This window comes from Leptosomus discolor, chromosome 1 (assembly GCF_034619465.1).
Source record: "Leptosomus discolor isolate bLepDis1 chromosome 1, bLepDis1.hap2, whole genome shotgun sequence".
Classification (NCBI taxonomy): Eukaryota; Metazoa; Chordata; class Aves; order Leptosomiformes; family Leptosomidae; genus Leptosomus; species Leptosomus discolor.
Genome location: NC_141391.1, coordinates 94,232,462 through 94,244,478, shown reverse-complemented (window position 1 = coordinate 94,244,478; position 12,017 = coordinate 94,232,462). Strand labels below are relative to the sequence as shown.

Genomic DNA, 12,017 nt, shown 5'->3' with positions numbered 1-12,017 from the left:
GCTTGGGAAGAACTGGTTTAATTTGCTGCCTATTGAAAACTTAGGGAAGCGAGGAACAAAGGCAAAACACGGCTCCCACCCCCACCCTTTTTTTCCTAGGCTCAGCTTCACTCCACCAAAAGTTCCTTCTTCCTCTCCCCACTCCCCCAGGGGCGCAGGATGATGGGGAACGGGGGCTCTTCTCAGTCCATACCAGCTCCTCTCTCTGCTGCTCCATTCTGCTCACACTTTTCCCTTGCTGCAGCGTGGAGTCCCTCCCAAGGGCCACAGTCCTTGAGGAGAAACCTGCTGCCGCACGGGCTCTGCCCAGAGCACGGTTTCTTCGGGAAGTGCCCACGTGCTCCAGAGCAGGCTCCTCTGTGGCCTGCGGTGTGGGTACCTGCTCTGGCGTGGTCCTCTCCAAGGGCTGCAAGGCAATGCCTGCTCCACTTGGATCCTGCACAAGGGCAGCAGGGCAGTCTCTCCTATGCTGCCTGGAGCGCCTCCTCCCCTCCTCCTCCTTTCCCGCCCGCCCCTTGGCCATCGCAGGGCCGTTCCTTGCACTTCTTTCCTCACTCCTCATGCTGCCGTGCAGCATTTTGCCTCTTCTCACACAGGCCACCCCCGTCGCTCCACTGCTGCCGAGACACGGACACCAAATGCACACGTTTACCCCTACCAAGAGCGACCTTCTCAGGTGCCTGACAGGTGCTGGCAGTAATTGTACTTGGGAGGAGCTGTGCGGGAAGAAAGCAGTAGGTGTATGCACATCAACCACCTCCCAGCAGCTATCAAACTGCATCCAGAGGTGGAGGAGCCTGCAGCTGCCGGTGAAGATCTGGTGGTCAGAAATAGAGGAACCCGATGGCCTCCGTAGGCCTTTGCGAGTTTGCTTTACGGGACCACCCGCCTGAAAGGAACAGCTGGCGGAGAAGCAGTGAGATGCCGAGATGGAACGTCTGATTTCAGCAGCGTCCTTTGAAGGAAGCGTGCAAGTGCAGAGGGGCTGTGGGAGGGGATATCCAGAAGGCCAGAAGAAGAGAGAGGAGAAAAGGAGGTGCAAAATGCCTGTGCATAAACATAAGCAGGGCTAGCGTAAATTCGAGCACAAGGTCCATCGCTCTGTTACAGAGACGAGATGGACCCAAGGTCTAACAAGCGGTGGCTGGTAGCAAAGGCAAAGAGAGGCTGAGTGAAGAGCTGTTCAAGGCCACCAGCAGCTGGACTTCGGCCATAGGGCTAGCAGGAATTTACTGAGTAGAGCTTGCAGGACCATCTCCCAACTGTGCTGCTCCTCGTGCTGCCGCAGGAGGTCTGGCGTGGCTGCGTCTGTGCAGTCGCCCACCCTCAGCATGTATTGCACGATGCTCAGCACGGTCAGGGTGTGAGTGATCCCCTCAGCCACGGCCAGGACGAGGAGGGAGAGAAGTTGCTCAGTGGGGCTGGGTGGGAGGGAGGTGTCAGCTGGGGCAGCAGGGGCAGGAGGCGCAGGGGCCCGGGGACGGGTGGGAGAGGGGGCGAGGGAGCTCGGAGGCAGCAAGGGCAAGGTTGGTGAGCACTGCAGGCGTGGGGGCATATCCCCACAGCTCCCCAGGCGCTCACCACTGCTGGCATTGCTGGACAGAGAGACATCCCCTAGATTTTCAGCACATCACTGGAGTTCAGAGATCCTTGCCTGCTGGTCCTGTACTCATTACTACTACGACTACTTTGGTTTGCACCTCCATGTGCTCTTTCCCTGACAAAGAGAAAGGTGACCGCTTGTGGTGGGCTGATCTTAGCCAGAAGCCAGGCAGCCGTAAGAAGTGAGACCCAGCGATGGAACACCTCATTTCAGGGGCATCTTTTGAAGCAAGCCGAGAAGTGGCCTGGGGCACGGGAAAGGAGGCAGGGAGGAGGGGATGTGGAGAACACCAGGGTGAAGAGAAAGAAGATCAGGAGGTGCTAAATCTAAGCATAAGTGCAACCACCGCCAAGGTAACTTCCAGCACAAAATTCCTCACTTTGTTCGACTGGGGAGATGGAGCCAAGGGGTACCATTCCCTAGCAAAGTGTTGCCCAGACACTCGCAGACAAAGGATTTCTCAAGCGAAGCAAATTTATGGACATATTTACATTGGGTGAAGCCCTCCTGCACCTCCGGGCAGGAGGAGCATCACAGCTGGGAGCAGGCGCAGAGGCTGCGCAGGAGGCAGGGCCTTGGCTTCTGTTCAGCTCGTGACAGGGCAGAGGAGGAAGCACAACACGTTCTCCGGCAGGCGCTCCGCAGGGATGCAGGGGTGCCTTGCCGGCAGCTCGCCCACGGCGCCCGGCTTGGTGGGAAAAGTGCCCGATGGATGGGCGGTTTCAGGGGCACGAGCAGCAGGCGGTCGATGATGTCGTCCTTGTGGGCGCTCAGGTCTTCTTCGTAGGCGCTGCCCGCTGCCATGGCCAGATGCAGCCCCGTCAGAAAGTTGTTGCTGGGAAGCGCGTGGCCAATGCAGCAGAGGTCCCGACCTTCTCCGGAGACTTGTCTTGACCCAGACTGTCCCAAGGGTCTTCTGGTCTGTCCTCCAGGCCTCTCTCCTTCTCTCTCTCGTCCTCTGCTCTGCTGGAGCTTCCCTGCTGGCTGCCCCTCTCCGAGTCAGCTCTCCTCTGCCTGCGCAGCATGTAGAGCCAAAGCAGCAGGACCAGGGTTTCGACAGAGGCCCAAAACCACCACTGCTGGCCGGTAGCGAGGAGCACGCCTTCCCGAGGGAGGCTGTGCAGTTTCTGAGTGAGGATGTGCACTTCCTGGCTCCTCCTCTCCATCTCCTGCAGCAGCCAAGTCTCCTCCTGCTTCTGCTGCTCCTCATGGTGCTGCAGGAGGTGCTGCGTGTCCCTGTTCATCGGGCCACCCACCCACAGTAGGTACAGCATGACGCCGAGCACCGCCAGGATGCGGGTCATGAGGAAAGCCATGGCCTGGAGGAGGAGGGAGAGCAGGGTCTCAGTGGGGCTGGGTAGGAGGGAGACGGCAACTCGGGCAGCAGGTGCAGGAGCCACAGGAGCCTGGGGCGGTGGGGGACAGGGGGTGAGGGAGCTTGGAGGAAACAAGGGGAAGGTTGATGAGCGCAGCGGGGAGGGGGTATATCCCCACAGATCCCCGGGGCACTCGCCGTGGTGACAGCCCCAGGCACCTCTGCGTCCAGCCCCGAGGGCAGCCCCTACCCTGCCCAATGCACTCCCCGCAGTGGCTGCGCCCGCGCCCCAGCCTTAGAAAACCTCCCGGGGGTGGTGCTTCTGCCCCGGCCCTCGTCCAGCCCAGCCTTCCCCCCGCCTGCCCCGCTCACCGCTGGCCTGAGCCGTACTGAGGCGGCAGTGCTGCCGGCTGGCACCCTTGCTGACCCCCCTTTGTGACATCTTCTCTGTGATGTCACAGCTGCCAGAGCCCCACGGCGACACCCTGCCCGCCCGGACACGGCCGTTGCAAAGCTCAAACCCCTCCCGGCAGGACAAGGCTCCCAGGGCCGCTAAACCTCCCCAGAAAGAGCAGCGGGGGCAGCACAAGGGTGTCCCTGGCTTGCACAGGGAGCTCCACGCCCGGCGAAGCCCCAAGGTCAGGCTCCCGCCTCCCTCCACGCCACCAGCACCACCACCACCAGCAGCATCACCACCAGCAGCATCACCAGCAGCATCACCAGCAGCAGCAGCAGCAGCAGCAGCAGCAGCGGCAGCAGCAGCAGCGAGGCGCCTTTGGGGAGAAGTTCTTTCTCATGCTTTCCTACGGGCACACGGAGCACACGCGCTCACCCTTCTGCTGCTCCAACCCCTGTTGGGTCGTCAGGGAGCTGCGTTGCACCCAGAGACTTTTGACTGCACCGCCTGACACGCCATCAGGTATCCATTTCTCAGAAGAGCTATGGAGGCGTATCTCTCAGTGGTCATATCACTACTGTCCCCACGAAGAATGAAAACTAAATACAAAGTAAAGACCAAGCAGATGGTTTCCCTCACGAGCAAGCTGGCTGAGCCCCGTGGCCGGGCTTCCAGTGCTGGCTCCCTTCACAGCTGCAGCAGCTGCAGCAGCAGCGACGAGCTTTGGTCAGGGACAGAGCAGAGCCAGTTCTGCTCCCGCCTCCCCGAGGGGTTTGCTCCTTGGGACCCCTGCAAGCGGGCTCCTTCCCTCTCCTGCCCTTGCGCCCCTCCTGCTGGGGCACGACTTGGCCCTGCAAGCCCCAAGAACGGAGGGGAATGAAAAGTGTGTCCCCAGGTCAAGCAGAAACTATCCTGCAGCTCCTACCCGAGGGTGCCTGCTCGAGCCCTGTAGGGACAGGCCGGGGCTGGAGAGACCAGGATCTGCAGGCGGTGGGACAGGTGGTCACGGGGAGAGGAATCACAGAATCACACACAATCACAGGATGTCAGGGCTTGGAAGGGACCTCGAAAGATCATCTAGTCCAACCCCCCTGCCAGAGCAGGACCACCTACAGTAGATCACACAGGAATGTGTGCAGGCGAGTTTTGAATGTCTCCAGAGAAGGAGACTCCGCAACCTCTCTGGGCAGCCTGTTCCAGGGCTCTGTCACCCTCACAGTGACAAAGTTTTTCCTTGTGTTAATGTGGAATCTCCTGTGCTCCAGCTTGCACCTGTTGCCCCTTGTCCTGTCACTGGCCATCACCGAGAAGAGCCCGGCTCCATCCTCCTGACACTCGCCCTTTACATATTTATTGACTTTGATGAGGTCCCCCTCAGTCTCCTCTTCTCCAAGCTAAAGACACCCAGCTCCCTCAGCCTTTCATCAGAAGGGAGGTGTTCCACCCCCTTAATCATCTGTGTGGCTCTGCGCTGGACTCTTTCAATCCATTCCCTGTCCTTCTTGAACTGAGGGGCCAGGAACTGGACACAATATTCCAGATGGGGTCTCACCAGGGCAGAGTAGAGGGGGAGGAGAACCTCTCTCCACCTACTGACCACAGCCCTTCTAACACACCCCAGGATGCCATTGGCCTTCTTGGCCACGAGGGCACCTTGCTGGCTCATGGGCATCCTGCTGTCCACCAGGACCCCCGGGTCCCTTTCCCCTACGCTCCTCTCTAACAGCTCAGTCCCCAACCTAGACTGGTACGTGGGGGTGATGTTTCCCCGATGCAAGTCTCGACACTTGCCCTCGTTGTATTTCATTAAATTTCTCCCCGCCCAGCTCTCCAGCCTGTCCAGGTCTCGCTGAATGGCAGCACAGCCTTCTGGTGTGTCAGCCACTCCTCCCAGTTTTGTGTCATCAGCAAACTTGCTGACAGTGCACTCTGTTCCCGCATCCAGGTCATTGATGAATATATTGAATAGTACTGGTCCCAGTACCGACCCCTGAGGGACTCCACTAGATACAGCCCACCAACTAGACTCTGTCCCGTTGGCAATAACTCTCTGACTTCTTTCCTTTAACCAATTCACAATCCACCGCACTACCCGGTCATCTAGACCACACTTCCTCAGTTTAGCTGTGAGGATGCTGTGGGAGTCGGTGTCAAATGCTTTACTGAAATCAAGATAAACCACATCCGCTGCACTGCCATCCTCTATCCACCTGGTTATGTCTTCGTAAAAGGCTCTCGGGTTGGTCAGACATCACTTCCCCTTGATGAAGCCATGTTGACTGCTCCTAGTGACCCTCTTATCCTTGATACGCCAAGAGACAGCACCGAGGATAAGTTGTTCCATCGCTTTTCCAGGGATGGAGCTGAGGCTGTAGGACGGGTCTGTAGTTACTCAGGTCCTCCTTCTTGCCCTTTTTGAAGGGACGTTTACTTTCCTCCAGTCGTCAGGCACCTCGCCCGTTCCCCACGACTTACCAAAGGTGATGGAGAGTGGTCTAGCAATGACTTCCGCCAGCTCCCTCAGCACCCGTGGGTGCATCCCACCAGGCAGGGCCCATGGATTTATGTGTGTCCAGCTTGCTTAATTGATCCCTAATCAAGTCCTCATCAGCCAAGTCAAACTCCTCCTTTACCCTGATTTCCTCTGGGGCCTCGGGGGTCAGGAACTGCTGAGGACAGTCTCCAGCAGTATGGACAGAAGCAAAGAAGGCATTCAGTAACTCCGCCTTCTTTGAAGCCTCTGTCACCAGGGCACCCGCCTTGTTCAACAGTGGGCCTACATTGCCTCTAGTGGTGGTTTTGTCTGCAATGTATTTGAAGCAGCCCTTTCTGCTGTTATTTGACCTCCCTTGCAAGGCTCAACTCCAAGGAGGCCTTAGCTTTCCCAGTTGCCTCCCTACATCCTCTGACAGCAGTCTTACAGTCCTCCCAAGTGGCCAACCCCTCCTTCCAAGATCTATAGACTCTCCAAAGGAAGGAGAGGGCGGAGGCTCCCATCCTCCCTGGGACACCTCCTGCCCTCCCTCCTTGCTCTCTGGGGGGCTGCAGCCAGCTCAGCCCCAGGCGGCAGCTCCTTTGGTCGCTTTGCCCTAGTTGTACTAGAGCTACCCAGGCAGCAGCCAGCGCCTTGCAGTGACCCCGGCCGCTGGGAGCGGCCCTTGTCACACAGCAGCGGGCGTAGGGTTTGCTGGGGGGTGGATGCCAGATGCTGCCGGACGCCCAGCCAGGTGCTCGCTGCCTGCCACTTCTCCAGAGGGCGGAGAGAGAAAGGAAGACGGAAAAGCTGCTGGGTTGCAAGGAAGTGTAAAGGACAGTCTGTTTTTTTGCCTTAAATAACCTGTTGGGCAGATTTTATGTATGTATCTTGAACAAACCTGTTTTACAGGGTAAGTTTTGTATATTAGCCCTAAAAACAGCCTGCTTCGCCCTACAGCCTGCTCTGGGGAGGGAACAAGCCCTGCAAAGGTGGAGCAGTGCTCCCTCCTTGGAGATAAGACATGGAAGCGGTGCTCCCTCCTCGGAGATCAGAGGGTGGAGAGGTGTTCTTCTTCAGAGACTTTAGTTGGGGCGATCGATAAAGGGAGGCTTCGGTTGGAGCAAGCTACCCAACCTCCTCTATCCAAGCGGACAAACCCCGCAGAAGAGGGGTGCTCCTGAACTTGGGGAGGCCCACTCCCTTATCTACAGGTGTACGCTGGCCTTGGGGAGGTCCACTCGCTTACCTATAGTGGACAGAAACCCCCTTGGACGCACCAAAACGTTGCATACTGCGCCTGAGTCCTAATTAGCATGGGAAGCGAGAAGAGGAGGGGCTAACGTGAAGAGGACTCATAAATATGAATGAAAAGGGACAATAAAAATGCCAATAATCAAGACACAGGTGCGCACCCACCACTGAAGAACCAAAGATCAGACTGGACCCGCGAGGCAGCGCTGGACCCCAGGAGTGGTCATAGCTCTTTCCCTCTCTCTTTCTTTCTTTCTCTTTTTTTTTCACTCTATTGTTTTTCCCTTCTCTCTCCGTATTATTAGATAGAATTAGGGAGAGCCATACTTTTTTCTGATCTGTGAAACATTAGCTTTATCCGATCTGAGAAATATTAAAGTGTGTTATTGCTGCCAGTCTACTGACCAAAGAGGGTTATTAACTCGCTAGCTTTGCCGAGAAAAGGGTCTCTGCCGTGCAGAGGAATCCCCTTTAAAAGAGAGGGTACAAAGGATTCACCTACCCCGAAGCCCACTGAGTGGGACAGGACGGGAAGACAGGGAGATCTTTCTCCCAGTGATCTGGATGCAGCAGTTGAGTGCGCCGTTTGCAAGTTTGCTGGTGATACTAAACTGGGAGATGCTGTTGACTCTCTTGAGGGACGGCACGGGAGCCCTTGCAGAGGGATCTGGATAGACCGGAGCACTGGCAATCACCAGTGGCTCAAAATGGGAAAAGTGCCACATTCTGCACCTGGGAACGGACTAAGGGCCGGCCTTGGGAAGTGCGAACGGGGAGAGGAGTGGCTGGAGAGCAGCCCTGAGGGCAAACTACACCCTGGGGTGGATTAAAAAGCATCTAGGTCTAAGAATCAGGTGAAAGGCCAGCCAGGCAGATAGCCTGGTGGGAGTCTGTGATAGACTCCACCCAATCACCATGAAGAGGCCGGTGAAATATTCTGTAAGCAGCTGGGAGAAGTCTTGCCATGTCGCTAGCCCTTGTTCTCATGGGGGACTTGAGCTTAGAATCATAGAATCATAGAATCATTCAGGTTGGAAAAGACCTTTGAGATCATCAAGTCTGACCCTCAACCCTCCTCTACCAAGTACACCCCTAAACCGTATCTCCAAGCACCACGTCTAAACGACTTTAAACACAATAAGGGACGGTGACTCAACCACCTCCCTGGGCAACCTCTTCAAACGCCTGACAACACATTCAGCGGAAAAATGTTCCCTAATGCCTAGCCTGAACCTACCCTGGTGCAGCTTGAGTCTGTTCCCTCTCATTCGATCATTAATTACCCGTGAGAAGAGACCAGCACCTGCCTCTCTACAATGTCCTCCTGGGTAGTTGTATGCGGAGATGGGAGTTGGAGAATCCACAAAAGACTCAATATGAGTTATATCAGGAAACTCGTTTTATTGTGCAGATGCACTTTCTTATATAGCATAATTTTCCAAAGTCATCATGATTTGCAGTTTTTCATAAACTCTAATTGTGCTATACATACATCAGTCATCTGCTTCTACCTATCACTTTACTATTAATACTAATGCGTTCCGCCTCATACGGATGTTAGCTTCTAATCCTTCTATTCTGACCCTCAAGGCCGAAGCGTCCTTGAGGCCTACTATATTAGTTTAGACAAACTGTTCAACAGAGTTTTCCCTGTGCAGGCCCTCTAGCATTCCATGCCTTTTTTCAGCGAGCTACGCTCCCACAATTCCCCCTTTTTCGTTTTGCACAAATAAAACTCTGTGAACGAGACTCGATATGCCTTTCTGCAGCAAATTCCATACAAAGCCTAACCCTAGCAATAGCAATATAATTATAATAAGCCATCGTATGCTTTCTTTGATTAAGCCTAGTAACCAAGGGGAGAGATTTCCAAAGATGTTTGCAGCCATAAGTCGAACAAATTCGTATCCTGAATCTTTTAGCTGTGCTCCTTCAGCCACCGCAACTGCTGATGAATCAATTCTCCATGATGGCTCAGGTTGAAGCAACACATCCCTTGGACATCTTCACACCCATGATCTTGTGCTAGAAGCAAGAAATCAATAGCTGCACAGTTCTGCAAGACCGCATGTCTTAAGCTATTTTAATCTAATAGCATCTGTTCTAATCTGTTCTAGGATTTGCGTAGTTACATTCGACTGCTTTTTCGGACCAGCAAGTTAATTTCTCTATTTGCTTGCCTCCTTTTTTTTTTTTTTTTTTTTTTTTTTTTGTAAAAAGAGGCAAAGTGCTATTAACACTGCATCTCACTCACTCACGCATTCAAATATTGGTAACCAATTTTACACTATCACACAAGGAGCTCCTTTACACCATTCACACAAAAGATACAAGAAGACACCTGTAAACATGATTACTACAATAGCAACCACAGCACCAAGCAGACTAACCTCATTCACATCGTTAAATATCAGTGCGAGTGGTGAAAATACACATTGACATCAATGCCGATTGGTGCACAGTGTGAACATTTAGCAAATTACAAAAAACAGACCAGAAAGAATACCTTTTTCCGTAGATGGACCTTGTCTGCCCCTGCAGCGAGCCAGATTGAGCCAGGGAGCCCCTCCGAGAAAGGGTCCCGGGGCGCGCCTAGGGAGTCCCAGTCCTCATTGGCTCCTGCAGCCGGACAGAGATTGTCGCATCTAGGTTGTCAACTGAATCTGAGAAAACTCAATAACAACTAAGTGTTATCAAGCAGGTATTCTCCATTCCCCAAAGCACTTCAAGAAATCTGACAAAAGTTTTTATATCTTTTACGTAGAACCCCCTTTTTCGGTTTTTTTTTTTTTTTTTTTTAACAACAAACAAATAAACAACAACAAAAAAATAGTTTTAAAACAAGGACCTGCTTTGACCTTATTGTAACGACTGAAAAATTAAGTACTTTTTACACCTGCCTGACAAACACAAACCTACAGTGCAATTACAATTTGATATGCCGTGTAACTGCGGAAGTTTGATTTACAAAGGAAATGAAATGAGTTTACATTGGCTCATAAAGTGACCCCTTGTCCCATAACTGAAACATCTCTTTTGCTTGCCTCTCTCCTTTCTATCTATGAGGGGTTGAACAGCACTGTATACAGCAGCAGCAAGTAAGAACGCGATACCATTGGTGCGTTCTATAACTTCAAGCATATCAGCTACTTGTGCATCTCTGGGTAGGGTACTTAAAGCTTTTTTTTGTTGTATCATTAGCATTCTCAAAGGCAAACATTTTAAAAACCTTTTCCCTCATTCTCTCATCCAAATCTGGATGACTTCTAATAACCTGATATAAACAATCAATAAAAGAAGGAAAACTTTCTTGTGGACCCTGCTTAATGTTGGCAAAGGAATATACCTTTCCTGGTTCCCTGATTGAAATTATTGCTTGGTAAGCTAACTGCTCTGACGATTGTAATACCTCTCCTATAAAACCTTGTTGTAAAGCTGCGCTCGCAAAAGGACCTTGGCCTGTTAGCATTTGTGCTTGTACCCCACACAATGGATCCCCTTGCTGCCTTGGTCGTGCAGCCTCCTGGTCACAGAGTTGTTGCCAGGCCTTGGAGAACATAAGCTGCTGAGAAGGGGACAAAAGAATGTTAGCAATCTGTTGTGAATCAAGTGGTAACAAAACACCTGCTGTAAAAATAGATTGTAATAATTGCTGAGTATAACTAGATTGAAGCCCATATTGTGATACTGCTAAACATGCTTTTTCAAGGATTTTCCAATCAAATGGTTCCCATTTTCTACCTCCTGCCTGATCTGTAACAATAGGAAAGGCAGAAGGAAGAAAATTTCCTTCAATCAGGGCATCACGAATAACTCCTTCCCATCTTCGTCCTGCTTCTTGTTCACTTAATAGTGTATTTGACAATGAAGTAGTTGGCACAGGCATTTGCGACAAAGGCACTGGTAGTGATGACGGTACAGCAAAAGGATTATGAGTCGCAGCGTTTTCTAGATTCTTCTTGTTGCTGTCCGCTGCGATATTGAGTTCCGATAGTTTGTTTATGAGTTGCTGTAGGACTTCATCAAACAGTTCCTCTTTCTGCTTTTGTTTTGACATGATCCCTGGAGAAAGAGAGTCTTCCTGTAGGCGGGTCGTTGTGACGTCGGGATAAAGGCGAGATTCTAGGCGGGTCGTTGTGACGTCGGGATAAAGACTTGATTCTACTGGTTCATGTACTTGTCCCTTTTCTTTGCCCACGCCCTCTTGTAGTTTTTCTGCGTTCTCCGTCGAGTCCCTTGTTACTGCGATCGGGTCGGCGCCATGATGGCGCACCTCCTCCTCCGAGGGTGCGGTCCCCGCGGAGGCCCCTCTAGCCCCCGAACTCGCGCTCTGGGTCTGATCGGGGTGAGATTCCGCAGTCGTTTCACGACGAGGCGCGCGCCTTCCTTTTCTCTCCTCCCGCCTGGTAACTCTGTGAGTCACCGCTTTTCCTCCGGCGGTGCGCTCGGCCCCCCTGCAGGGCACTGCCCATCGGGGCGGGAAAACGGCGGCGCAAGCGGGAAGACCTCAGACCCGGGAGACATCTGGGGTTTCGTAAATACCAACGAACTCTCGACCGCATTAAGTCGTCTCACGGCGGCAGCCGCCACCGATAGTTCCATTTTGTACTTTTTCAAACAGTTAGTTACTTCCCGCCACGGTGCCCCCAGCCTTTCTGCCGTTCGGTCCTTATCAATAACCGCATCCCATAACGAGTCCCCACATCTACGCCACTCGGACACATCAAACAATGTGCTTGAGTCCGAGAAATGTCCTTTTACATATCCCCAAGTATAAAGAGATATTAAAGTCTTTTTTCCAATATTTACACCCAGCTTTCCCAGAAAGCTTTCCAATAGTGATAAAGTTACTTCTTTTTCCATTATCTTACCGCGGTGTCGAGGGTTTTTTTTGTTTGTTTGTTTTTTTCCTCCGGCTTTCCCTGATGGGCCGCCTGTTTTCTTTTTTCTGGCTTTCCCTGGTGGGCCGCCTGTT

At 52.8% G+C, this 12,017-nt stretch overlaps 1 long non-coding RNA gene across 1 annotated transcript; it reads right to left on the bottom strand.

The window, feature by feature from the left end:
- Positions 1-8,419: 8,419 nt before the first annotated feature.
- LOC147416257 (uncharacterized) lies at positions 8,420-11,684 on the bottom strand. Its single transcript, XR_015183784.1, has 2 exons — positions 10,496-11,684; positions 8,420-9,067 (listed from the first exon to the last, which is right to left on the bottom strand). It is a non-coding gene; the product is annotated as an uncharacterized LOC147416257 (long non-coding RNA).
- Positions 11,685-12,017: the final 333 nt, after the last annotated feature.